The 23,097-nt window shown below is 40.5% G+C and overlaps 2 pseudogenes across 2 annotated transcripts; both read left to right on the forward strand.

Moving 5' to 3' along the window:
- Positions 1-2,588, forward strand: LOC306648760 (vomeronasal type-1 receptor 4-like; annotated as a pseudogene). The gene has a single exon. The product of its transcript is annotated as a vomeronasal type-1 receptor 4-like (transcript).
- Positions 2,589-4,593: 2,005 nt separating this feature from the next.
- LOC306648759 (archaemetzincin-2-like) lies at positions 4,594-5,323 on the forward strand (annotated as a pseudogene). Its single transcript has one exon. The product of its transcript is annotated as an archaemetzincin-2-like (transcript).
- The last annotated feature ends 17,774 nt before the right edge of the window (positions 5,324-23,097 follow it).

Consider the following 23,097-nt stretch of genomic DNA (forward strand, 5'->3'; position numbering starts at 1 on the left):
ATTTCTGACATTTGTCTTATTCTATACTATTTAAATGGTATCATTCTGAAATGGAACACCATTCTGAAAATGGTGTTCTAATAATAGTTTTGTGATATAATACAGTCATCCAAATGATTTTTATACTGACTTTCTTCTCCATAACCTTAAATAATCCCTCTAATAATTCAAATAATTTAGTCATTGTTTCTGCAGTTATTCTCCATAAAATTTAATATCTATGAAGAAAGATAGTATTGGTTTCTTTGCAATTATTATAAACTGTACCTTTATTGACAATAATGCCCCTCTGCAAACATAAGGAGCAGAATTACTGAGAGCAGATCTTTACTCTGATCTGAAAGGGAAAGCTTTCCATATTAAACCACAATTCAATATCATGGATGTAGTTGATATTTTTATCATAGTAAATAAATTCTTTCTATAACTATAGCATAAAATTTTTTACTTTTAAATATGTTGATTTTATCACTTAATTTTTGTATCTTTTGAAGTTGATCTTTGACTCTACTGTTATGGATGATCACTGTAGTTACATTTGAACCTGAAACCATTATATCACATATTAAAGACAATATGCATTTTCAAAAATGTCCGTATGGTCACCATAGTCAACCATGTCAAGAGTCACAATTTCAAACAAGTGAAACTCATAAAACATAAATTGCATAGCTGGTGGAAGGCTTGTGGAGGAACAGTACTCCAACACTGTGGGAGCTCAATAAAAAATGTAAGCACTACTTCCTTAACAGGATAATGAGGGTGGATCATTGCAGTACAGATCATGCCAAAGGGTGGATGTTACACATGACATAGGTCCTCAGGGTACAGGGGCCTTTGTTTGACTGGATTATCAACCATGGTATGAGTGTTGACTCTGCTGGATATTCTATGTTATGGAGTTTGTCTGGAGCACTGTGGGACATTGAGCAGCCATCTTGGCCTCTGCATGCCATTAGCTCTGTACAAGTTTTGAGAACCACAGATATCTCAGATCCTTGCTGTTTGACCCATGGGTAGGGAGGGAGGTGAAAAGTCCCCAGGTGGAAAATACTGTTTAGGATGAGCGTTTGGCAGTCATTGACTTGGAGCTTCCTCCAAGTACTCATGTGTGCCATGAGTACTCCAAGACAGAGGTTCAAGAACACAGGGTAGTCTGTCTGTCTGGTAGAATGATCATGCTCTTCAGAGAGAAGAGGCTACAGAAATGTAGGTGGAAGATGAAACACAGCCTGGGGCTCAGAAGAAAACATGTCTCATAACCTGCACACCAGCCTTTCATGCAGGACACATGTCCTCTGCTCAGCATCCTAGAATGCAGTGAGGTGGCTTGAATTTCACCTTCTTTTTCATTTTTCATTGCAGGCCCAGTTTACCTCATTAGGACTTCTAAGCCATCATTAAGTTAATGTTCCTGGGATGGGGGTGTAGCTCAATGATACTGCACCTTCCCAGCATGCACAAAAATCTGGATTTCATTCCCAGCACTGAAAAGGAATAATAAGATAATGTTTCCAAGGGACACAATCTTTGGCATTTTCTCATCTCTCAGCTGTGCCTTGGTGTCCTGGGGAACTCACTCTTCTTCTTGTTGTACATGCACGCCTTCTTAGTTCGGCCTCATGTGGATCCCATTTTCTCACAGCTCACATGGGCCAATACCTTGACCATCATGTGCAAACTGGTACCAGATATCACATCATCTTTTGGAGTAAGAAGATTTTTGGATGATGTTGGTTGCAAAGCAGTCTTGTATATATAGAGAGTGACTGGGGTGTTTCCATCTGCACCACCTCTCTCCTGATGCATTTCAAGCCATCATGGTCAGTCCCAGTAACTCTAAGTGGGAGTGGCTTAAATTTAGGCTCCCTATATGGACATGTCCCTCATTCCTTTTCTTCTGGATCCTCAACATGCTCATTTACATCCACATCATTGAAACTATAACAGCCAGGAGCAATCTCACTCTGGTTGGTTGTAGCTGTGTTGTTGCACACTGTCAAACCAGGCAGTTAGGCAACCAGAACTCAGGGATATTTATGAGTATGAAAATGATTCGAGATCTGGTATTTGTGCTCCTCATGGTCTGCACCAGCCTGTACATGGTGAGTCTCCTCCTCAGACACCACAGGAGAGCCCAACACATCCACAGCCCCCGCCTCTTCTCCCAGACATCTTCTGAACACAGAGCCACCTGCACCATCCTGCTGCTTGTAAGTTGCTTTGTGTTCTTTTATTTCTCAAACGACTCTTTGGCTCTTTATTCCTTTTATGCACATGAGAATTCCAAGGCTGGAGGGGATTAGTGCAGTTTTATCTTTATGCTACCCAAACATCTGACCATTGTTGCTGATGAAAAATAATAAAATTATTTCTCAATTTATTTCAATCTTTTCAATGAGTAAAATAAAAGGTTGCCATGGACTATTTAAACGCTGAACTGACTTCCTGTGTTTAAAGAGAAGAGTCCCTTATGATTCATCTGGGTAAAAGAGATACATGTAGTACTTGAGCACTTGAAATGCTGCCCTTTGAATTTATTTATTCTATAATCTAAAATGCACTCAAAATAGACTCTTAGTTTGAATAAATGTATACATGTATCACTAGAACAATTTTCACATTGATTACATTTCTGAATTATGACATTTTGAGTAAAATGTATGTATTTTCTATATGCTGTTGAAATTCTATCTGTTTGCTTTTGCTCTTTTTAAATAAAGCTACAAGAAAATGTAAAATGCAATTTGCGGTTTGCATCGTACTTCTATTAAAGTGTCCTGCGTGTGTATCCCACCAATGCCCATTGCCCACCTTACATTTTTGGGCTTGGATGTGCACCACTGTCCTGAGGGCATAAGACATTGTTATGGCTTGCATGTGAGGTGTCCCCCAAAAACTCATGTGTGAGACAATGCAAGAAGGTTCAGAGGAGAAATGATGTGGTTGTGAGAGTCTTAACCTAATCAGTGAGTTATTCCCTGATGGGATTAACTGAGTGGTAACTGGAGGCAGGTGGGGTATGACTGGAGTGAGTGGTTCATTGGGGGCATGGCTGTGGGGTATATATTTTGTATCTGGCAAGTAGAATCTCTCTCTCTCTCTCTCTCTCTCTCTCTCTCTCTGTGCTTTCTGACGATGCGAGCTGCTTCTCTCTGCCACCCTCTTCCTCCATGATGTTCTGCCTCACCTTGAGCCCTGAGGAATGGAGCCAGCCTTCTATGGAATAAGACCTCTGAAACTGGGAGCCCTCAGATAAATCTTCTGTCCTTTAAAATTGTTCTGGTCAGCTCTTTTAGTCACAATATTGAAAAAGCTGTGTAAAACAGACATGACAACCAAAGGGACCACATAGGCTCCTCATGGTGCAGGAATCCTGTCTGTAATAGGAGGAGAGCTCTGGCCATCGAGCTGGGGAGGAGAACTGGGAGGCCTGGGAGAGTCACTCCTGAACGTGCAGTGAGCTGCCAGGGGGGTTTCTGATGTCTGGACAAGCTTCTCCACTGTGATGCCCACTCAGGTTAGAATGGGATTTCCTACCGGGATGCAGTCTCTCATGTCTGGGTTGACGTGTGTCTTCTCTCAGTAATTCTCCATGGGAGGCAGTGACACCCTTTCCCCTGTGCTGTCTCCATGGACCTTGCAGAGTCTTTGCCCCACACCCCTGTTCTTCACTTTCAGCTCCCCTACCTGAAGTCCTTGTTCTGTTGAAGTCAGGGTTTCTCTAGATCCTCAGAATGCCACACACACAGGGATTTGTAGATTGAATCCTTTCCCAATTTTTCCAACTCCATGGCTCACGGTTCCTTTCCTGCATGAGGGGACAGAAAGGAAGGGAGGCCCTTAACCTCACCAGTTGTACTGATCAGGGTGAGACAGTGACGTGGTTCCCTGGCTGCCACCCACACAACCAGCCTCTTGGTCCCAGCAGGGAAGCTGCAGCTGAGTGGTGGAGCTGCAGACTGGCAGGTCAGCGCCAAGCCGGGGCAAGCTGACCCATCATCCCATGGAAAGTTGGCCTGCAAACAGTAGGGATGCCCACTGCAGATGTACCCTCCAGTGACTCCTGCAGCCCCATTCAATGACATCAACCTCCCACTTCCTGACCTGCCAAGAGAAAATGGAAGTGGGGCAGACCTGAATGACAGTTGGGACTGAGGAATTGATCCACAGCATTCGTATGTTTCCAAACCCTGATTATCATAAAGGTGGACTGAGTGCTGCATAAACCCCTAGGTCAGCATACTGGGCCCAAGGGAACCTGCTGTTGGGTTCTGTTGTGCTGCAAGTGTTCTGCTCTCCAGTGAACTCCACCTTCACATCACTCATCCTGGTCTGTGGGTTTCATTCTCTGAACTAATGGGACAAGAACTCAAAAGGAAGAAAAAATTGAAGATGAGCTTCTGGGGTCAGCTGCCACCTTTCTTAGTTGCAGATGCCTGCAGCTTTGCAGATGCTACCTGCCAATGCAAGTGGTAAATTGAGTTTTACTGCAAAACTCTGGCTTCAGTAGGGCCTGGGAAGAGGGTCCCTAATCTACCCTATCTCATATTGTACATGAGAACATGATGTGAAGGGATGGGACCTGTCCTTATGCAAATATTACATCACTCTGAACAAACACTAAAGACAGCCCTCATCTCTATGAATCCAGTGCTTGTGATACAGTATGAGGAACTAGATGATAGAGAACAGCAATGAATGAATGAAGCCTTCCAGCCAACCAGTGATCTCTTTGGACCTGTTACTTTGCATCCACAGATTGGTCACCTATCATCCTGAGGCTCCCCAAGACTTCAACAGTTTTCAGTAATCCTTACAGAGAGATACCCTCTCCAGAGAAGCACAGCATTTATGTACCATCCACTGGATCTCTAGGAAACACCAGAGTTACCAGTGAAGGACATATTAAATGGCTCAAGGGTGACTGTGCAGCACTTTTCTATGGCTCAACTGTAAAATTCCTAGAACTGGTTTCTGTTTCTGCAACACCATGTTCTTTCAGAGTGAATGATCACACATGCAATTTACAAATTCATGCAGAAAATATCCTGAAGTTCTTAAAACAGGAGAAAACTGAAGATGCCTTCTGTGTTGTGGGAATAACAATGATTGATTTTTATCCAAGAGACATCTGGAATTTTGTCTTTGGACAGGCTACTTTGACAGATGGTATAAGGATATTCAGCTCCGCTAGATGTGGCAGTGATTTCCATAGCTCACACTACAAAGGCACGGTGAAGAATCCCCCCCCCCAAAATATTTCAGTGACTGTTTCATTTGTGATAACTTCTTTATTTCTGAAATAATTTTGCTGCTGTGATCCTGTAAGACTTTAGCCCTTGAGATTGGACACATATTTGGACTTTGAGGCTGCCAGTAGCTCACATGCCTAATGCCAGACTCTGCCATTTGGAGGAAGCTGACTGTTGTCCTGTCTGTCTACACGAGTTGCAGCGCGCCATTGACTTTGATATTGCAGAGAGATAGAAAGTGCTGGTGTAGAGGGTGCATGATGTTCCTGGTGTCACACCGAGAGCAATTCCAGAACACAGTTGTGAAAACATGAATTCACCAAGACCGGTGGAAGCCTTTAAGGAATGGAAAGAGTGGATCATAAAAAGCCTTGCTGTTCACAAATAAGCACCTTCAGAAAGGAGTAATTAAAAGAAACATTTGCACATTAAAATAATAATTGAAGAAAAAAGTGTTAAGGATGCTACACGTTTTCAACACAGGACACAGGCAGACTTGTCACTGAGAAGTTTAGTTTACTTTTTGTTGTGAAATTTATTTCTGGGACCAGTTTTGGGTTCATGGCATAACTGAATGGAATGCCGCCTACCTTTTACCCCTATCATGGAGGTCAACAGGCTCCCCTATCTCAGTCTATTGACCAGGGTGGAACACTTCTCAAAATGATGGAACATATATTAGCATATTTATTATTAATATTATCCCAAGCCATCATTTCTATCTGGGTTCTCTCCTGGTTTTTTTCATTCTATGACTTGTGTGTGTATATGTGTGTATGTGTGTGTGTGTGTGTGTGAGAGAGAGAGAGAGAGAGAGAGAGAGAGAGAGAGAGAGAGAGAGAGGGAGGGAGGGAGAGAGGGAGGGAGGGAGGGAGAGAGAGAGAGAGAGAGAGGGAGGATTCAACCTGGGGCCACTCTTTCTCTGAGCTACATCAGCAACCATTTCACAAAATTTTATTTTGAGCCAGTCTCACTTCATTACTGAGACTGGCCCTGAACCTGCAGCCCTCCCTGAGTCAGGCACCTCAGGAGCTGGTATTACAGGTGGGCACTCCTCTGCCAGCCACTTTGTGCCTTCTGACAGACAGAATGGCCTGTGCACCTCACAGGGCGTCATGGGAAGTGCCATCACTGCCCCAGATCCTCTGTGTGCCTCCTGTCCACCCCTTCCTTTCCTGTTGCCTGGTGTGGATGTTCATGATGAGCAGCCTCCATTTTTCTTTTCTGTGTTTCCTTCTTTTCTTTTTTGTCATAAGATTCAAATCCGTATAATGTATACTGATAGAATATCATCCCAAACATTGTACATCCACAAACTCTTCATTTTATCTTTTGTAGAATCACTTAAATATGCACAGGAACATGAAAGAATTAAAAATTTTCATAATAAAGAAAAAAAAACCCAAATCTTACCCTGAATCAGGATTATTTGTTAGATAATTTTGGTAAAATTTAATAAATGTACATCATTATGGGGTGCAGTGTGATATTTGATATTTCTTTGTTTTTTGGGGGTGAGCAGTACTGGGGATTAAACTCAGGAGAACTTGAGCACCGAGCCACATCCCCAGCCATTTTTTGTACTTTATTTAGAGACAGGGTCTCACTGAGGTGCTTAGTGCCTCACTTTTGCTGAGATGGCTATGAACTTGAGATCCTCTTGCTTCAGCCTCCCTAGCCACTGGGATTAGAGTCAGGCTCCACCACCCCTGGTGTTATTTCATATTTCAACACATATATACAGCATGTATTCTTCAAATCAGGGTGGCTATAATATTAATTTCCTTATCATTTCTTTATGTTTGGAGACTGCAGGAGCCCCTCTTGCAGTTTTTCACAAAATATCTTGTAGGGTATTGATGCTTTGTGGAGAATATTTACCCCCTGTGTTATAGAATACTGGAACTTAGAGATTCTGTCTGTTTTTGGTGCCCCTTACCCAGCCTCCTCTGTCCATTTCCAATCATCATTTCCAGCCTCCAGTGATCTTTACATTCAGATCAATGATTTTAACTACTTCAAATGAGAGAAAGTGGACATTTCTCTCTCTCTGTCTTCCTTATTTCATGTAACATAATGTACTCCAGTTCACACATGCTACTGTAAATTATATGGTTTTATTTTATACTGTTGTGTAGTATTTCATTCTGTGTACACATGCATCCATTCATTCACTGAGGACATCTCGATTGGTTCCATATGTTGTCTATTTTGACCTATGACTGCGGTTTTTTTTTTTTTTTTTTTTTTTCAGTTCTGGGGATTGAACTCAGGGCCTTAGCACATGCGAGGCGAGCACTCTACCAACTGAGCTATATCCCCAGCCCCATGACTGTGGTTTTTAACAAATCAAACAAAAATCCTGGCGATGAAAAACAAAATAAAGAAGTGAAAAATAGTACAGTGCATCATCAGCAGAATACATAACTAGAAAAAGAACCAGTCGCCTTAAAAAAAGACTCCAAACTACTTGAAAACACACAGAGGCAAAAAAAAAGTAAAAATAATGAGCCCGAAGAAAACTTAGTGGCTGTATGACACACCATCAAAAGGCCAATCCTCCTGCCATTGATGCCAAAGATGGACTCAAGTATGACCAAGAGTTAGAAGGTTTATTCAAACAAACAATAACAGAAAATGTGCCCAACTTGGAGAAAGATGCTCAAATACAGGCACAGGAAGGTCACGGGTAAGCAGGTTCTGCCCAAGTTAGACTATAATAATCAAACTCTGAAAGGTCAAGGACCAATGTGCTACTATAAACATGGCCATGCAGGTATCTCTATAGTATGCTCACTTCAATACATTTTGGTAGATAGGAGTGGTATAGTTAGATCATATGGTGATTCCATTACTAGTCCTCTCAAGCAGTAGATGGCAATGGAGAAATAGTTTTACAGTATGGTTGGAAGACATCAAACCCTTACTTTGAATAGTGCACAGAACATCCATAGAGGAAATCATATGGGAACAACAGTCAGCACCTGTAGGACACCTGGCTGGACAGACTGAGTCCCATCTCCAGAATCCCTCAGCCAGACTGATCACTCCCTGCCTCTGGGGCCCTTACATCGATTGACCACTCCCCACCACCAGGACCCCCAGACCAATTGACTGCACCCTACCACCAGGACTCCCAGACTGACTGATTGCACCCTGCCTCCAGGATCCTGCAACCAGACCAACCACAACCCACCTCCAGGAACCCTGCCTGACCAACCGGGACCTCCAGCTGACCACGAGCTGGTCAAAATATATAAGCTCACCCAAAGCTGAGCTCCCAATTTGCCAACACATTTGGAAGTCAGAGTGGCCATTTTGGATAATCCTGGAAGCCATATCTCCCATCTTTAGGTGGGGCAAATCTCATCCTGAGACACCTGCTGGAGACTTGAAGCTCATTGTCAGGTACTTCTTGTACATCAGGCTACTGAAGACTGGGAGGTTTGAATACTATCTGACTGTTATAGTGTAGATTTTCTTTCTTTTCTTATCCCATTAACAGCTACATCCTATACCCCTTCACATCCTCTTTGACCTCCATTAGAAACTGCCGATCTTATTGCAAATCTGTTTGTTATACTGAATAAAATAATTGAACTCATTCTGTTTATTATGACAATATTGTTAATGTCCTCATAGGGGCTATTTGCTTTCAGGTTGCATACTGTCTGAACTGGAAACTGCTAATATTGATCTCCCCCTTAAAAAAAAGGTTTTGGAAACCTATAGGATCACTATAAGCCTATAGGCAGGTTTCTGCAATACCCCAGATCTGCACAGCTAGAGGGGAAAATACACGAACAACATGAAAAAACAAGGGAAGAAAATGATCCAAACAAATCTAGATTCTATATTAATAGAGTCCAATGACAGGATGGTAGAAGAATTGTCAGAAAAGGACTTCAGATTATACATGATTAAGATGATTCGTGAAACAAAGGATGAGATAAGAGAGCAAATGCAGGCAATGAATGATCACACCAATACACAGTTGAAAGAGCAACTGCAGGAAGCAAAAGATCATTTCAACAAAGAGATAAAGATTCTCAAAAAAAATTTACACAATGGAATACTATTCAGCCATAAAGAAGAATAATATTATGGCATTTCCAGGTAAATGGATGGAATTGGAGAATATCATGCTAAGTGAAATAAGCCAAGCCCAAAAAACCAAAGGTCAAATGTTTTCCCTAAGTGGAGAATGATATATACTGAGGGTGGGGGTGGGGAATGAGAGAATAATGGGGGAACTTTAGAATATGTAGAAGGAAATGAGAGGGGGGGTATGAAAAATGGAATGAGACACACATCATTACCCTATGTACATGTATGATTACATGAATGGTATGAATCTACATTTTGTACAACCATAGAAATGAAATTATGTACCCTGTTTGGGTACAATGAATCAAAATGCAGTCTGTAAAAAATTAAAAGCTAAATAAAAATTAAAATTAAAAAAAAAGAAAGAAAAGAAAAGAAAAAAAAAACCCAAATGGAAATCCTTGAAATGAAGGAAACAATAAACCAAATAAAAAACTCAATGGAAAGCATCACCAACAGACTACTCAGAAGACAGAACCTCAGACAATGAAGACAAAATATTTAATCTTGAAAATAAAGTTGCCCAAACAGAGACGATGGTAAGAAATCATGAACAGATCCTCCAGGAACTATGGAACACCATGAAAAGACCAAATTTAAGCATTATTGGGATTCAGGAAGGCACAGAGATACAAATCAAAGGAATGAACAACCTATTCAATGAAATAATATCAGAAAATTTCCCAAACCTGAAGAATGAAATGGAAAATCAAGGACAAGAGGCTTACAGAACACCAAATGCACACAATCACAACAGATCCACACCAAGGCACATTATAATGAAAATGCCTAACATTCAAAATAAAGATAGGATTTTGAAGGCCGCGAGAAAAAAGCATCAGATTATATACAGAGGGAAACCAATACGGATAGCAGCAGACTTCTCAACCCAAACTTTGAAAGCTAGAAGGGCCTGGAACAACATATTTCAAACTCTGAAGGAACATGGTTGCCAACCAAGAATCCTATACCCAGCAAAACTAGCCTTCAGATTTGAAGATGAAAGAAAATCCTTCCATGATAAAAGTTAAAAGAATTTATAAACAGAAAGCCTACACTAAAGAATATTCTCAACAAAATATTCCATGAGGAGAAAATGAAAAACAACAATGTAGGTCAGCAAAGGGAGGAACTACCTTAAAGGAAACACCAATCAAATGATGTTGGGGGCTGTGCCATGCAGACGGCGCCAGGATGGTGCCTGGAAGTCAGCCAGAGGTTGTTGGCAACGAGGAGGTTAATTGACATAAGCACACTCAGGTGATTTATCATCCACGCACACACATGTGCATTTATCGTCCACGCACACAATGCATGCGCATGTGTGCTCGAGCACTCCTAATGGTGCCTGCTCAGACATCTAGCTTCTTGCATAATCTTTGCATAAGAGGCATGGCCCTACCCTCCACCTCCTGGAGGGAATATAAGCGGGCAGTAGGTAGAAGGCAAAGGGCATCAGCTAGCAGAAAGAAGTGGAGAGAAGCCACTAGCAGAAAGGAAGAAGAAAAGGCAGAAAGCAGATAGAAGCAGCTAGCAGAGAGAAGCAGCAGGCAGCGGCAGAAGGCAGATCACAGAGCAGAAAATTGAGAACACACCTCTAGATCACAGATAGGCAGATCGCAGTATGTGGGATGCATCACTAAGAAGTGCCTCAGATAGATGCACCCTTAGTTCACAGGATGCAGGACGCACATTTAAGAAGCAGCAGAACTAAGAAGATATAGATCTCTGAAAGTGTAGTCTCTCTCTCTTAAGCAAAGTCTCTCTTTCTCTCTTATGCAAAGCCTCTCTCTCTCTCCTCTCAAAGCAAGTAAGTCTCATTTCCTCTATCCTCTATAAACAAGCAAGTAAGGAAGCAGCTCAGAAATAGAAGTAGCTCAGTTTTCAGTCCACCTTTGATAAATACCTGCACAATTGTTGCCATGAGCAGCAACAAAAGGAGAATCCAAGTCAAGTTGAAAACTAAAAATAAGCCCAAATGACTGGGAATACAAATCATATCTCGATAATAACCCTGAATGTTAATGACCTAAACTTATCAATCAAAAGACAGACTGGCAGAATGGATTTAAAAGCAAGACTCAACAATATGTTGTCTTCAAGAGACTCATCTCAGAAAAAGACATCCACAGACTAAAGGTGAAAGGATGGGCAAAAACATACCATGCACACAGACTCAGTAAAAAAGTGGGCATTTCCATCCTTATTTTAGATAAAGTGGACTTCAAGCCAAAGTCAGAAGGGATAAAGGACATTTCACACTGCTTAAGGGAGCCATAAATCAGGAAGACATTTGATCATAAATATTTATGCCTCAAACAACAGTGCATCCATGTATATCAAACAAATCCTTCTCAATTCCAGGAATCAAATAGAACACAACACAATAATTCAGGGTGACTTTAACACACTGCTGCCACCACTGAATAGATCTTCTAAACAAAAACTAAACAAAGAAACCATAGAACTCAATAACACAATCAATAACTTAGGCTTAATAGGCATATATAAAATATTCAGTCCATCAACCAGCAAGTTAACTTTCTTCTCAGCAGCATATGGAACCTTCTCGAAAATAGACCGTATGTTATGTCACAAAGCAGCCCTTAGTAAATGCAAAAAATAGAGATACTGCCTTGTGTTCTAGCAGATTGAAATGGAATGAAATTAGAAATCAATGACAAAATAAAAAACAGAAGTTACTCCAACACTTGGAGAGTAAATAATATGCTATTGAATGAAGCATGGATAACAGAAAACATCAGGGAGGTGATAAAAAATTCTTAGAGGTAAATGAGAATGATAATAAAACATATCAAAACCTCTGGGACACTATGAAAGCAGTACTAAGAGGAAAATTCATCGCATGGAGTGCATTCAAGAAAAGAATAAAAAATCAACAACTAAATGACCTAACATTACAGTTCAAAGCCCTAGAAAAAAAGAACATAACAACACCAAAAGTAGTAGAAGACAGGAAGTAGTTAAAATCAGAGCTGAAACCAATGAAATTGAAACAAAAGAAACAATTCAAAAAATTGACAAAACAAAAAGTTGGTTCTTTGAAAAAGTAAACAAAATAGACAAACCCTTAGCTACACTAACAAAGAGAAGGAGAGAGAAAATTCAGATTACTAGAATTCAGGATGAAAAAGGAAATATCAGACTGACACCACTGAAATACATAACATAATGAGAGGCTACTTTGAAAATCTCTATTCCAACAAAATAGAAAATACTGAAGACGTTGACAAATAAGCAACGAAATAGAAGAAGCCCTCAAAAGCCTACCAATCAAGAAAAGCCCTGGATCAGACAGATTCTCAGCTGAGTTCTATAAGACCTTCAACAAAGAACTCATTCCAATACTTCTCAAAGTATTCCAGGAAATAGAAAAGGAGGGAATCCTACCAAATTCATTCTATGAAGCTAATGTCACCTTCACACCCAAACCAGACAAAGACACATCAAGGAAAGAAAATTTTAGACCAATATCCTTGATGATTATAGATGCAAAAATCCTTAGCAAAATCCTGACAAACTATCCAAAAACATTAAGAAGATAGTGCGCCATGATCAAGTGAGGTTCGTCCCGGAAATGCAAGGTTGGTTCAACATATGTAAATCAATACATGTAATCCATCATGTCAATAGACTGAAGGATAAGAATCATATGGTTATTTCAATTGATGCAGAAAAAGCGTTTGAGAAAATGTAACACCCCTTCATGCTCAAAACACTAGAAAAAATAGGGATAGTAGGAACATACCTGAACATTGTAAAGGCTATTTATGCTAAGCCCATGGCCAACATCATTCTTTTTTTGTTTTTTTCCCTTTTTTGTGGTGCTGGGAATTGAATCCAGGGCCTTGTGCTTGTGAGGCAGGTACTCTACAACTGAACTACATCCCCAGCCACCTATCATTCTTAATGGAGAAAAACTGAAAGCATTCCCTTTAAAAACTGGAACATGACAGGGATGCCCTGTTTCACCACTTTTACTCAACATCATCCTTGAAATACTAGCCAGAACAATTAGACAGACTAAAGAAATTAAAGGAATACGAATAGGAAAAGAGGAACTCAAGCTGTCACTATTTGCTAATGACATGATTCTCTATTTAGAGGATCCAAAACAACTCCTCCAGAAAACTTCTAGACCTCATCAATGAATTCAGCAAAATAGCAGAGTATAAAATCAACATGCATAAATCTAAAGCATTTTTATATATAAGTGATGAAACATATAAAAGAGAAATGAGGAAAACAACTCCATTTGCAATAGCCTCAAAAAATAAAATACTTGGGAATCAATGTAAACAAAGAGGTGAAGGATCTCTATAATGAAAACTACAAAACATTCAAGAAAGAAATTGAAGAAGACCTTAGAAAATGGAAAGATCTTCCATGTTCTTGGATAGGCAGAAAATATTATCAAAATGGCCATACTTCCAAAGGTGCTATACAGATTTAACACAATTCCAATTAAAATCCCTATGACATTTCTCATAGATACAGAAAAAGCAATCATGAAATTCATCTGGTAGAACAAAAGACCCAGAATAGCCAAAGCAATCCTGGGCAGGAAGACAGATGCAGGAGGTATCAAAATACCAGACCTTAAACTCTACTATAGAGCAATAGTAACAAAAACGGCATGTTATTGGCACCAAAATAGACAGACAGATCAATGGTACAGGAGAGAAGACACAGAGACATATCCACATAAATACAGTAACCACATACTAAAAAAGAGGTCAAAAACTTACAATGGAGAAAAGATAGCCTCTTCAACAAATGGTGCTGGGAAAACTGGAAGTCCATATGCAGTAAAATTAAATTAAATCCCTATCTCTCACCCTGTACAAAACTCAAAATGGACCAAGGATCTAGGAATTAGACATGAGACCCTTCACCAAATAGAAGAAAAAGTAGACCCGAATCTCCATCACGTTGACTTAAGACCAGACTTCCTTAACAAGACCCTGATAGCACAAGAAATAAAAGCAAGAATCAATAAACAGATAGTTTCAAACTAATAAGTTTTTTCTCAGCGCAGGAAACAATCAATAATGTGAAAAAGAAGCCTACAGAGTGGGAGAAAATCTTTTCCACACACAATTCAGACAGAGTGCTCGTCTCCAAAGTTTTAAAAGAAGCTAAAAAATTTTACACCCAAAATACAAAGAACCCAATCAATAAATGGGCTAAGGAAATGGGCAGACACTTCACAGAAGAAGATGTACAGGTGATCCACAAATATATGAAAACGTGCTCATCATCCCTAGTAATTAGAGAAATGCAAATTAAAACCACCCTAAAATTTCATCTAACTCCAATTAAAATGGCTATAATCAAGAACACAAGCAGTAATAAAAGTGTTGGCATGGATGTGAGGGAAAAGGCACACTCATACATTGCTGGTGGAGTTGAAAATTTGCGCAGCCACCCTGGAAAGCAGTATGGAGATTCCTCAGAAAGCTTGGAATGGGCCCACCATTTGACCCAGCTATTGCACTCCTCGGTTTATTCCCAAAGGACTTAAAATCAGAATACTACAGTGATGCAGCCACATCAATGTTCATAGCAGCTCAATTCACAATAGCTAGATTATGGAACTAATCTAGATGTCCTTTAGTTGACAAATGGATAAAGAAACTGTGGTATATATACACATTGGAATATTACTCAGCCATAAAGAAGAATAAAATTATGACATTCGCTGGTAAATGGATGAAGATGGAAAATATGATGCTAAGTAAAATAGGCCAAGCCCCAAAAAACCAAAGGCCAAATGTTTTCTCTGATAAGTGCATGACAATATATATAATGATGGGTGATGGGGGGCAAGAGAAGAAGAAGAAGGAACTTTGGATATTGTAGAAGAAAATGGGGTGGGAGGGAGTGGGGAATGGAAAGATAGTAGAATGGAACAGACAGCATTACCTTGTATATATGTATAATTACATGAATGGTGTGAATCTACATTGTGTACAACCATAGAAATGAAAAGTTGTACCCCATTTGTGTACAATGAATCAAAATGTGTCTGTAAAAATAAAGAAGATTTTAATAAAAAAGAAAATGAAAACATCACTGGAAGTTGGCAAAAGGAGGAACTACCCTAAAGGAAAAGCCAATCAAAAGAGAAATCAAGTCAAGTTGAAAACCAAAAATAAACTGAGAAGAAAGGCAAGGAGAAAGAATAAGAACAAGAATAAGAATAAGGAGAAGAAGGGGAATAATTAAAAAAAATTTAAAGTGTCCAATTTGCAAAGAAAGAAGGAAAATCATCTCTCACACATTACATGATTTTACATAGAGAACATTTTTTTTCCCCACATAAGGGAGTTTATCAAGGAAACAGAGTGTCTCCCTGCAGGGTAAGAGAGAAAATGAGAGGAAAAGAAAGGGAAAGAGAAAGGGCACGTGCTAGAGTAGAAAAGCGAGGAGGAGAAAGAAAGTGAGTTGGGGGAGAGAAAAGCAAGAGAGAAAAGATGGCAGTGAAGCTATCTTTAAGAATTCTGCCGGCTCACAGGGGACCAATAACAGAGAAGGATACTTGCAAGCTGACTGAGGAACCAATAGCTAGCTAGGATGTTCATAGACTGACCTGTTGCCGCCTGCAGCAATGAGACCACGGGAAAGAATCGGAGGTGGACTGGGAATGAACAACTTCTTTATTTTTCTTTAGTGGTGCTTCCTTGCTTGCTTCTCTCCCCAAGTAGATGCCTTGGTGCCAACACCAGCTTCGCCTTCCAGGATGGTTAAGGCCTCTCTTTGCCTTGTGGGACAAGATACCGGTGGTGTCTTGTCTGTCCAAGTGCAGGTCTTGTGGGCTGAAGTGCCAGTCTCGTGTAGAGCAGTGCCCCCCCCGAACCCGACATTCCTGCATGCTCCGTCGTCCGGCGCCCCACACGCGAGGTTGCTGGGGCTGTGGCGCAAGTGCAGCCAGGGCCGTGTGTGCGCATAAGGGCGGGGGAGGAGGTGTCACGCACCAGCAGGTGGGCGCATCCTCCCCAAACAGCTGCAAGCATGTCTCTGACAATAGTTGGGAGGCAGGGAAATGGCTGCAACAGAAAGGTCGGGGAGAGCAGCTTTGTATTACATTCCCCCATTTCTGTTTTTATAAGAAAATCTTTTGCTCTCCAGTTCTTTCTGAAGGCTTCTCTCTCCTTCCTGCCTAAGTGTCTGGAGCTGGTTTTGCAGGTGAGATGTAAAAAGTCCATTCTCCTTCCAGACTTCCAAAGGCAGATGGTTTTCTTGGACTTCATTTCCTCTATTTGACTGATCCCCTATTTCTGCATTAACTGCCTGTTCCCAATTCTGGCTTCATTCACCCTGCTAATTTTAGGAACTCCTTCACTGCTGTAGGAAAAGGGGGTGATGACCGATCTGGCTTCTTTGAGCTGGAAGGGGGCATCATGGAGCCAGCAGTTTGGAGTTCCCTTTTTAGAAATTGGGTCAATTGAGGGGTCCATGGTAGAAGTCTCTTTGGGGAAGAGCAGGTTGTAAAGGCATCTTTGGATGGGTGCTTCAATCTGAAGTCCGGTGTTGCAGGCAAAAAGCTGAGCATCCCGGCGAATGGAAGGTGGGGCTGTGTCTGGGGCACTGGGGCTCAGATGGGGTTCCACTCGCTTAAGAGACAGTGGAAGATCCCATCCCAGGTTTTGGCACCAATGTAAGGGATCCACAGAAACCATGCCAGACACGGGAAATCACAGAAGGGAGTTTATTAAGCAAACAAAGTGTCTACCTACAGGGTAAGAGAGAAAATGAGAGGAAAAGAAAGAGAAAGAGAAAGGGCACATGCTAGAGAGAGTGGAAAAGTGAGGAGGATAGAGAAAGTGAGTAGGAGAGAGAGAAGTGTTAGAAAAGCTAGAGAACATTTTAATATACAAGAAAGCTGCTAGTCCTTATATAAATTATTCAGTACAGCTGGAGATTATAAGATCAACATGCAAATATCTGTGGTGTTTATACACCAGTAATGAATAGTCTGTAAGGTCAAATTAAGAAAACAATGCCATTTACAATCACACCCAGAAGAGTAGAATTCTGTACAAATTTAATGAAGGAGGTAAGAGACTCAAACACAGAAAATGACAAACCAGTCAGAAGAACTTTCACATCTCTGGGGGCTGAGGTTGTAGTTGAGCTGTGGAATGCTTTCCTAGTGTCAGGGAAGTCCTAGGTTTGACCCTAGAATTGATTCTAACATGAAAGAGCTAAATAAGTGGAAAATACCTGGTGTTCATAGATTGTTAGCAGGCCAAATCTCCCCAAAGTGACGGATTGTTTCAAGGCAAGATCTAGCAAAATTCCAGTGTTTTGATCAGAAAGTAAAGAACAAATCCTTAAATTATATGGAAATGAAAGGGTCCCTGATACCCAGAACAAAAAACTTGAGACAAGAGGACAAAGTTGTAGGATTTTCATTGATTCTTTCCAAATATTTCAACCAAGCTATAGTAATCAAGACTGCGTGATAGCACAGCAATAAGAATATGAACGGTCTGTTCTAAAAGGTGCCAAAGAACTAGGAAAATATTCTAAAATTCATATAGAGCCAAAAAAAATCACTAAGTAACCATAATCATATTGAGCAGAAATAAGAAAGCAAGAAACATTAAATTACCAGACTTCATAATAGACCATGAAGCAGTGTGAATCAATACAGCTTGATATTGGTGTAAAAATAAATATTCCAATGGAACAAAATAGAAAACCTAGAACAAAACTCCTCCCATCTACAGTGAACTGATTTTTCACAATGGTGCTAAGAACACAGTCAAGAAAAGACAGACTTTTGAATAAATGGGACTGAACAATTGGACATCTACATGCAGGAGAATGAAATAGACCCCTGTGTCTCTCATCAGTCACAAAAAATCAACTCACAAAGGATTAAATAGTTGAGTGTAAGGTCTGTACCCATGAAATGACTAGAGGTCTACAAAGGGGAAATCATTCAGGACATTGGAACAAGCAAGGAGTTTGGGGCAAGACCCCCCAAATCACAGATCACAAAAGCAGAAACAAACAAGTGGGTTTATAGGACACAAAAGTTTTGCACAGCAAAGAAAATCACAACAGGAATGGGGTAAACATTGGCATTTTTGGGACATAAATATTCTATCTATAGCATACATGCAATGTTTATAATAATACTGTATAAACCTTTTCTTTAGTTGAATATCATACATACTTTAAAAATATTATTGAACTTATTATGCCACTGCCTTATTTCTGTTTTATTTATAGTGTTTTGTTTATCTAGTTGTATATTTTCACTTCAGTTTTTTTCTGCTTTTTCTCAGGCAGTACATGATGAAGAAACTGACTCCATGGATTTATTAGTCAAGGTTCTCTAGGGAATAGAATCAACAGAAGTATGAATGTGAAAAGGGATTCATTACATTGGCTTACAAACCAGAAGCTGAAGAGTCCACAATAGCCATCTGCAGCTGGAGGGGAACAAGCAGCTGCAGTCCAAGAGGCAGAACTCCCAGAAGAAGAAAGGTCAACAGAGCTAATGCTAGTCCAAGACCAAGGCTTCTGGAAACTACCTGGAGAATCAGTGGCAAGGTCTACTTGGAAGAGTGAAGAAGTGAGAGTCCAAATATCCTCAGATGATTGAATCAGCAACCAAGAACCTGATCAAGAAGAGCTGAGTTTGCATCTTCATCTGCTTCCTTGTTTTTCCAACTTTTATTCCATCCTATTGGGCAGTGCTGCCCATGCTTAGGGAGGGTCTCCACTCGTCAGTTCACTATCCCACATTCCAATCATGCCTAGACATGCCCTCATGACACACCCAGAAGCCTCTTAACTCATTGGCCTCTCTTAATCCAATCAAGTTGACAATTCAAATCACCATTACAAAGGAGTTCCTGTAAAACCCTTGAAAATTAGTTCTTCTATCATCATATCTGAGTCTGTGTGTCTTACATGTCCAAGATTGTAACAATCCAAACTTAGTAGCAGTATTCACACAATGTGCTTCTGGAAAACAAATGAAGAATTCATGGGAATGCACTGTTTTTCTTAAAATATATTTATTAGTGCATTACAGTCATACATAATAGTGGAGTTCACTGTAACATAATCATATGTGCATGGACTACAATTTACTCCATTTCAATCCCTAGTACTTCATCTTTTCTTCCCGTTCTCCCTGTGCTGTAGGTGGAAGTTCACCCTCTACCCTGCACCAGGCCTGTGCTGCATGGAGCGTGGAGGGAGGTAAAATCCACTGTGGGTGCAGGAGGCACAGTAGCCTCCCATGGAGCAGCCATCATGCCCTCTGGGGTCCCCCTCAGGGTCAGCTTGCATTGAGGACTGTGCTCATTTCCATGAGATTTGTGAAAATTTTCAGTACCTTTCTAGATCCTCAAGTTTACTTTCTGAAGCAGTTCATCCAGAGGAAACAACCCTCCAGAGAAGACTCAGCACTCCTAATTATAACCTGACAGTTACAACCCAGAGAGTCTCTGCATGTGGGAGAAGATCTGTTGCTCCTCTGGGTTCAATCAAATTATTGCTGGTAAACAAGGTCACTGAGGCAGCAGGTGACAAGGTGATTGATGTCTCTTGGGAGAAAGAGGTCCTGTCATTCTGTCCCTGAAATATAGACTCTACTAACCAGAAGCAGTCTTCCCAAGACACATCACTGTGTTGGGGAGGCCAACTGGCTGGAGAATGGACCCTTCAGCCTTCAGTCTAGGAAGAGAGCGAGGTGGGAAGCCCTTGTCTGTATTTCCTTTACCTCTTCTGAGCTTCTGCAGAGAGACATCAGCTTTTAGATTTTTCTTTTTAATATTTCTGGTATAATATATCTATGTGTTCCTCTCTTAGTTTCTAATTCTCTCTTTTTTTAATATATGCCTGCCTTATTTCCATTCTTTCATTTTCATGTACGTTACTATCTGTTATATGTCTGCATATCCATCTTTGTATAATCAATTGAGTTTTGTTTAACTCTCAGCCACACATTATTGATATGCACATTTTGAGTTTTCTCTTAACAGCATCCATTCAGTTCCACAACAATCTTAGGTCTCCTGTAATCTGTGATTTTTATTATGCTCTCATCTTCATTTTAAATGTCTCAATTGATATTCATTTGTATTTCAAATATTTTTCATGCAATTTTATTTTATGCCTTCCTTTTTATTCTCCTCTCAGTCATAATGTGTGTCCACAGCAGACTTCTCTCTCTCTCTCTATATATATAAATATATATATAAATATTATAAAAATTATATATATATATTATAAATATAAACATATATATTATAAAAATTATATATTATATATATAAATAGAGAGAGAGAGAGAGAGAGAGAGAGAGAGAGAGAGGGAGGGAGAGAGAGAAATGTATAAAGCTGCTCCCCCACCCATCAGGTGCAGTAATTTTCCCCGCCTCCCAACCACTTGTCAATCTGTGAACATCCTGGCTAGCTATTGGTTCATCAGTCAGCTTGCAAGTATCCTTCTCCAATATTGGTCCCCTGTTAGCCCGGCAGAATTCCACTGTTTACTATAGCTTCCCCACCATCTTTTCCCATTCTTCTGTCTGTCCTACACACTTTTCTCTATCCTCCTGGCTTTCCACTCTCTAGCATGCACCTTTTCTTTTCCTTTCACTTTTCCTCTCATTTTCTCTCTTACCCTTCAGGGAGACACTGTTTGCTTAATAAATTCCCTTATGTGATTTCCTGTGTCCAGCATGATTTCGTGGAAATTCCCTTACAGTGGTGCCGTGACCCGGGATGGGATCTTCCACCATCTCTTAAGAGAGTGGAACCCCATCTGACACTCCAGTGCCCCTGGACACATCTCCACCTTCCATTCTGCCCAGTCGCTCTGCTTTGCATTTATCACCGGACTTCAGGTTGGTGAGTAGGCCGGTTCCCCTAGGCCAATTTAGAATTATGGCTGGCCCCTATAGTTGGTCTTATCTGCCGGGTGGATTCCTGATTTTATGGTGGAGATCTCTCTCAGGGTTTAGGCTCATCTCGTACTCGCATTCGCACTCGAAAACCCTGATATCAGGTCCTCAACTCTTCTCGGCTTTTGCCTGGCCCCACATTGATGTTTGTGTGACAACACGATCAATGTGCTGCCCCTCATCTCCAGCCCAGTACTCTGGTCTCGGGACGCCCTGGCCACAGACTGGCTGTATCAGTCCCCACCATGGAATCTGGGTCCTCCAATTTGGCAGATTCCACCCTGGGAACCCTTCGCCCAACCCTGGTATTTAAAGCCATCAAAATCCATTTGTGTAATGGCACACAGCTTCCGTGAGTGAGCGGGCAGACGGAAAGGGATTCTTTATCTTCAAGTCTCCTCTTTGTTGTTTTTTGGCTCTTCCTGCAGGCTCAAGCACCTCCAGACACTGCTTCTCTGTCTTCCCCTGCATCCCCATGTAATATAAGCAGCCCCATTCCCCACAAGTAGTGGGAGATAATTGTTTGACAATTTTCTGCATCCAAACCTAAATTAAAAGGGCCTAAGCATCAAGTTTCTGCTAGAACATTTTAGCCCCTTTCAGAGACAGATCTCAGTCAAGGGTCACACTGAAATGTAAATGGAGGGAAGGGGGGAAAGAGCGGGGGTGGGAGAGCGGGCCATGGGTGTGGGCCTGATTGGAAGGTGCCCCGGGCATGGAGGGGGCGGCAACGCCTCGTCCAGCCACGGCGCATGCCCAGCCCCGCTTCGCACCCCAGCCCTTACAGCCAATTCTTATCCTGAAGTTATGGATCCGGCTTGCCAACTTCCCTTACCTACTGGAGGAAGGCACAGTGGGAGACCAGTTTGAAACCCAAGGAAAAAAAAAAGTGTCCATTTTAAATTTCTCCTGGGCTGCAACTCAGAATATTTTTCTCCCTTTCACCTTTTCTCTCCTTCTCATTTTCTCATGCTATAATTAATGACCATTATCATTTTTCTTCTAGGACTTTTGTTTTTCTTAAATGCTGTATTTTTGAGCTCACAATTTTGATCCTACATACCTAGGTTAATAATTTTTGATCAGTTCTTTTTATCCAACTCTAGAGTTGTTTTTGAACATCTGTTACATTGCAATGGAGATAAATACTACAAGGCCTTTACTTTTGTGTTAAATATAAGCATGCATAAAAAAGTTAAAATTTTAAAAATGGTCCAAATATTTTTAATTCACGTGATTTAAGATAGGTTCAATATAAATTGGGTAAACTAATAGAAGTAAAATGCCTTTAAAATTAACTCACAAGTCTCTAGGTGGTCACACTAACAAAAATATTAATGTTTATAAAATTTTATAACATCAATTTGTCTAGGACTTTCTTCAACAGGAAAGAGACGGCAAAATACTGTTGGTACCTTGTCTAATATCTTGTTTTTCCACAATAAAATGAGTGAATTAGAGTTGACATGTATGGGATTACTCAAATGTGTTTGTTAGAGGACATCTAATTAATTGCAAAGTTATTACATGGAGTACATACTTAAAAACATTATTCTTTGTGGATTAAATGTGTTCATATTTTTCCAGGTATACAAGCCTTTTAAGCAGAAAAATTTATCAAGCTGCTATTCTCCAAATAAAAACTTGTCTGTAATGGTAACCTATCAGTTAATATTCTATTATAGGAACCTATCATAAGTAGGGTATAATGTAAAAATTGTTAAATGTATTTCTAAAAGTTATCAGAGGACAGTTGAAAGCTCTCTCAAGCTTTTCTTTAAT

This window comes from Sciurus vulgaris, assembly GCF_902686455.1.
Source record: "Sciurus vulgaris genome assembly, chromosome: 17".
In the NCBI taxonomy this organism is placed as follows: Eukaryota; Metazoa; Chordata; class Mammalia; order Rodentia; family Sciuridae; genus Sciurus; species Sciurus vulgaris.